Below are 6037 nucleotides of genomic sequence, written 5' to 3' on the forward strand. Positions count from 1 at the left end.
ACTGCAGAATCCAGTCTGTATCTGAGCTCTGCTTCTTTCATGGGGACCTTAGTCACTAGCCTAGGGGCAGGCGCTCACGTTCACATGTGCTTCTACATGGGAACGTAGTATCCGGGATGGTGCCCAGATACTACTTTAAAATCCCAGCTCAGAGGGCCTGTTCTTTCCTGAGTTTTCTGCTCTCCCTTTCCTGTCCCTTCTCTCTGTGCACCCTTGTTTCACAAGACGCCGGCTGCACAGGGGAAAGCAGAAGGCACCCACGAGATGTCCTGGCTTTTGTTTCAAGTGGTGTAAATCTGTTAGAAGATGTGGAAGCTTTGTGGAGAAAGAAAGCAGGAGAGCCAGGGTCTTAGCAAGAAGCAGGGGATCTTGGAAGAAACGTAAATGTGGAAGTATTGCTCCCAAACCAAAAGGAGATTTCCCCAAGCTGGAGGGAGGAGAGTAGTGAAAGCTATTCCTCAAGAGAGGGACCCTGCCTTCTCTGCTCCTGCTGAGCAACAGCCCACAGCAAAGGCTCCTGGGGAGACCTCTGGGGGCCAGGGCTGGGGACAGCCACAGAAAGGAGCCTTGTGCCTTAGTCAGGGCTGGAAGGCAGCAGAGAGCAGGCTGTGCCCTGAAGGGGCCTTACAGGCAGGGAGAGTGAGGGCCTAGGGGCCTGAGGGGTGATACCCAGAGGACCCTCTCTCTGACTCCTGGGATGAGCCATGCCCAGAGAAGGAATCTGAGAGGCAGGAGGACAACCCCAGAGGAGCCGAGGTGATGGGTTTCCACCAGCCCCACAGAATGGATCGTGGAAGCGGCTGTGGGACAAGTGATTTGTGTCACCAGCTGAGTGAGAGGACTAAGATTCATGACCTCAGCAGCAGTACTGCTGCCTACCCTGCCAGTCTACACGCCCTGACAGCAGGTGCTAAGCTTCCTCCTCTCTGTCACTTCATACCTGCCCAGGTTGGTGCCCACATGAATAGGTGGGACTTTGCTACATCCAGAGGGCCGGCTCCCCGCACTTCAGGAGATGTTTCCTGCCCACTTCCCATCAAGGAGGCATTTGCCAGAAGTGGATCCCCAGGAAGAACCATGGGATGAAGATATAGAGCATGGAACTGCTCACTGCCCCAGCGAGGGCTTCCAGGAGGGGCAGCAGGCAGGCCCCACACTGCACTCACTTTGGGGCCCCGAGACGAGGCCACGTGGGGAGAAGGAGCTGTCATGGACCCTCTTCCATGAGAACACTAGGGTCATCCCGTCCTGCTCCATGTGCTCTTGTCTGCTACCACAAGCTTCTCCCTCATGCCTCGAGAAAGATCCTGACATTACCTAGAGCAGAGGGACCCTGAAGAGGCCTTGACCCATCCCAGAGTCAAACCACTCACTGTACAACTACAGGTGCCAAGGCCAGAGAGGGCAAGCTGCTCATCCAACATCACACAGCCGCTTAGCAGATCTGAGACCACAACCAGGTCTCTTGCCTTCCAGGAAGTTACTCCTTCTAGCACCCCACAGTATCTTGCAAGAGTTTATTTGCGCCTACATGTAACTGCCAGACCTCCACAGCCACAACAAGGGTCTTCTAGTTAATATACCTGCTGAGGGACATGTGGTTTCAGCAGGAGTGATGAGAAGTGGACTGAGACTCAGAGACCTGGGTTCTAGGTCCTCCTGTGGCACGTCCCATGCCTGGGCCTCTAGGAGTCTGGAAGGCTGTTCTCCTCAAGTAGGAAGGGAGGGCCATGGACTAGGCCAACATGAATGGAGGCAGGGGAGGCATGGATGCACGTTAAGAGAAGACTCCAGAATCCACCCCACTATGGTCCTCCAAGAGGCTTGTTTCCAGGCAGCTTGTTTTCAAATGGCTTTCACTTGGGGCCTCTGCTTACAGTCATCCCAAAAGACATTGCCCTATTAAAATAAATAGGTGACCCGCCAGCCCCAGCCTGGGCAGACTCTGTCAGAGGTTACACTGTGGCTCAGTGGGAAGAACTGCACTTGGGCAAAGGATGCCCCAAGACGGCCTTAGCCTCCGACCCAGCCACTGTCCCAAGGCAAAGTTTTGAGAAGGAACAGAAAACCAGCACTCTTTGCAGGCAATGTGTGTACTCTGAAGCAGGCTGCCAGGTGCTCTGTGAGACTGCAGTGGTGCTGCCTGGCAAGACAGCTACCATCATCTTTTCTTTAAATGGCCACATCCAGGGCCCTCAGCCTGGTTTGAAATAGCTGCCCCTTCTGCAGAGCATGCCAGGAGCTGCTGCCAAGGAGAATAGGCTGGGCTGGAGTCCAACAGAGACCAGAGAGACACATCTGGCCAGCATGGCTTGGGTGTGCAGGGAGCACTAGGGTAGTGATGTTTCTGGGGTTCTGGGATGACAAGATTGGCAAACTCACCCAGCCTGCCCTCACACTTCCCCAGGCCTGGGCTGACACACATAGAAAGTCAGACAGAAAAAAGTTTCTTTTATTTCTTCTTCTTCTTCTTTTTTTTCAATGTATATCTTGGTTAAAGCCTCACAGACACCAGCACTGAGCCTCACACAGGGAGCACACCATAAGCGAGACACCAGGTATCAGGAGGCATCTAAAAGGTGACAGAAAAGAGGAGGTGTGGAAAACTCCAGAGTTTAGAAGGGACAGGAGTGGACCCTCCAAACAAGGGGGAATGCTTTCAGCAGTTTCTCTCCCTGCACTGTTAATGACCAGGATCACTTTCGAATATAGGGGCACAAAATTTCAAAGACCTAAAGGTGAGGAAGGAGGGGAGACTTGGAGCTTGAAGTGCCTGGCAAATGAGGCAGCAGCGGAGACAGTGAGCCTTACAGTCTTGAGAGCCTGAGGCCCCGACCTCAGGGGAAGGCGGGGAGACTGCAGCAGGATCAGAGACAAATTGCAGCGAGTTTTCAAGAGGCTGGGGAACAAGAGGTCAGCAACGGAGAGGCCGCAGTGGCCTCCACTGACAGCTCATGCAGTTGATAGACCCCAGAAGGAGATGACCAGGCTCCATGTGGATAGCAGCCAGGGGGCTGCGCACCCCGCTCAGAGCTGACAGCCAAGGGGGGCGGGGGACCCAGAAGAAAACAGCTCTGTTGTTTCAACAAAGAGAGGACAGCCACCCCCTGCCTGGGGCATTCCCGAAGACTTGGAGCCCCACTGGGCCTGAGGAGGCCGGCTGTGGGCAGTTGGCCCCTGGTCTCTGCTTTGCAAGAGCTGTTCTTGCCCCTCTGTGTCTGACTCCATGGGGTCCTCACACTCCCTCAAGTCGCACTGCCTGTCTGCACAGATGCCACTGTTTTTCTGGAGAGATCAAATTCAGCACAATAAAGCTAGTTACGAAACAGACACTTGTTAAAGGACGTAGCAAAATCTGGTTTTCCAAACCTAGTACTTTTATCATACAAACACCAGAGACTCTAAGTGATCTTGGAGCCCAGTGGGGGTCCAGTGCTTCTGGTAGCAGAAAACTGTTCTTCATTTATAACCTTCCTTAGAAAGCTGAATGTAGGACCAATGAAAGAAAAGCCAGTGTGGTTGGAGTAAAGGAGGTGGGTCTCACCCCTGCCTACCCCCTTCCCTCTCCCCATCCCTGCCAGTGAGCCCCAGGGTTCCACAAATAAGAGTTTGGAAACTGACGGATTTGTCCAATCCCCACATTTTACAAATAGAAAAATGGGATCACAGAGAGAAAAGGGCGCTTGTTCAAGACCACACAGCACTCCAGAGTTTGGGACCTAGAACACAGTAAGAAAGAAACAGTCCTGGTCATTATTTTTCTAGTTTCAGAAAACCATGGCACATTCAACGTGTGAACAGAGGTCCCAGGAGTCCCCAAACAGTCTTAGGCAAAGTCCTTCCCCTTGGAGAAGCTGCATGCCCTCCAGTAAAAAGAAATCCTCTTATTGCTGCAGAAACTGCTCTTCTCCTTCCTGGACTGCCTTCTTGGGTCTTTCCCTCCCTTTCTTTTCAACAGTCAGAGCAGACGCAGCCCCAAACAGTTCCCAGACACAGAGCCCGGAGCCCTCACTCCTTGCCTCTAATTACCCTGTGATAGATGTTGGCGTTGCTGCTAAAGGTATCTGCGTTCAGGCTTTATGGTAATTTTCCAACAGCCCAGACCTTTTAAACTCTCTTATGGGAGCAGGTTAAGATGATTATGCAGATGGATGGACCCCGGTGCAATATTATGTCAGCAATGGAGATGTAGGAGCTGCAAATGGGCCATGATTACCACCAAGAGGAGGCTGCTGCAGCCACTGCAAGCCGAAGGGAAGTGCACAAGATCTCTGGGCTCCAAGAGCAGCCTCAGACACAACACACACTCACACACGCTCCTCCTCAGCCTCTCTAGTTACTTGTCTGGCTACAGTCAGACTGTTCCCATGGAAACGTGAAAAGTCAACCATGGCTGTTGGGATGCCAGGAAGACACAGGTCTGCTGGAAAGAGAAGCAGCCAGAACCCAGGGAGGTCCCGCTCTCCAGCTGACTTGATGGGGCTGGGGGGAACCAAGTCAGATGCAGAGCTGGACCCCAAAAGACAGCACAAAGAGCAGTCCTGGGGACCAGTAGGCTCCGGTCAATCACTAGACAAGGGTGAGGTTACACACCATGGTGTTGATGCTGTGGTCCTGGGCACCTCCTAGAAACGGGCTGTGCATTGGGCTCTGTGCTTCCTAGCAGACAAAGTGGAGAGGAAGACGCAGTCTCATTCAGCCTGGTTTCCACAGATAAAAAGGAACTCTCCATAATCGGCCCTCCTTTTCCTGGTTCTAAAGGTGAGAAAAACGTCTCCCAGCAATTTCCTTAACACTCTTCCTCCTGCAATAGGCACAATAACTAGCTTCTTAGGGGCTGCTTCTCCCAACATCTTGCCTTCAATACAAGCCCATGGTACCACACCTAAGTGGAGCTAGGTGGCAAGGCAATGCTACCTGGAACAGAACACACGGCAAGGTAGGGGATGGTCTGACTTCAAATGAAGGAAAGGCACGGGCCCTTCTGGGAGATGGATGGGCAGCACAACCTTCTGGTAACCCTCCAGAAACAGAGAGTCTCCTTCAGACTGCAGAGTTTATGGTTGTCATCTTGGAAGGGAACCAGCAGAGCAAACATGCTGTGTTCCAAGCAGTGGGTGTGGGTGATGTATGTGGAGCACCTGGAGAAAACAGGTCCCAAACAGCAAGACTTACGGCAGTAGGAGCGTTGAACACATGGTTGCTCCAGGCTCACCCTGGCCTTGGTCTTTGTAACTAATCTTAAGACCACGTGTGAATGGGGTTGATGTTCCATGCTGAAGGCCCATGTCTGGGCTATCTCCAGGGCTGGGTTGAGCCTGGGCCTGAGAAGAAACAGCCATGGGAAGCCAGGGGACAGTGATGTGGGAACCAGGACAGGGAGGCCACTGCCTTTTCCATACAGATCCCTCCCCTGAGTCTGAGTTTAGGAGCTTAAGGAAGCCCAGGACCTACATCTTCTGAAGCCAGAAACTGGAAAGAGACAGAAGTGGATTATTTCTTATGATAGAAGCAGGGAATCAACGCCAGCTCACATTGTCCCACACCATGATTAGAAGCCCTCATTAGCCAGGCATCCAGTGTCAGGCACTGTCCTGAGTAACGTGCATTAATCACACCTCCCTATGCCTCATAATGAGCCTGCGAGGGAGATGTAATTATCCCTAGTTTATAGGTGGGGATACCGAGGCCTAGAGAAGCTGTATGACTTCCCCAGCAGTACCCAAGGCGCAAACGGGCAGGCCTGGCAGAGGGAGCCTGCATAGGAGTCCAATAGACCAAAAGAATCAGCATCAAATGGCCCAGGCTTTGGGGCAAAGCTCCTCTGGGCTGGAAGCCCAACGTGGCTACACCTTACTGTGTGACCTCAGCCAAGTGATTTAACTGCTATGAGCTTCATGTTCTTCATCTGGAAGTTGATGTTAATTATACCCATCCTCAAGAGTCATTGTCAAGACAAGTGAGGTGATGCAGGAAGTGCCCCTAGACCCACCACGGCGGGTGCCCACTAACTGTGAGAGAGGGTTGCGCTCTGGGA

At 52.6% G+C, this 6037-nt stretch overlaps 1 non-coding gene across 1 annotated transcript; it reads right to left on the reverse strand.

Annotated features, from left to right (window-relative positions):
* Positions 1-2597: 2597 nt before the first annotated feature.
* LOC115936104 (small nucleolar RNA SNORA71) lies at positions 2598-2714 on the reverse strand. The gene has a single exon (XR_004071686.2). It is a non-coding gene; the product is annotated as a small nucleolar RNA SNORA71 (small nucleolar RNA).
* Positions 2715-6037: the final 3323 nt, after the last annotated feature.

Source organism: Gorilla gorilla, chromosome 8 (assembly GCF_029281585.2).
Source record: "Gorilla gorilla gorilla isolate KB3781 chromosome 8, NHGRI_mGorGor1-v2.1_pri, whole genome shotgun sequence".
Taxonomy (NCBI): domain Eukaryota; kingdom Metazoa; phylum Chordata; class Mammalia; order Primates; family Hominidae; genus Gorilla; species Gorilla gorilla.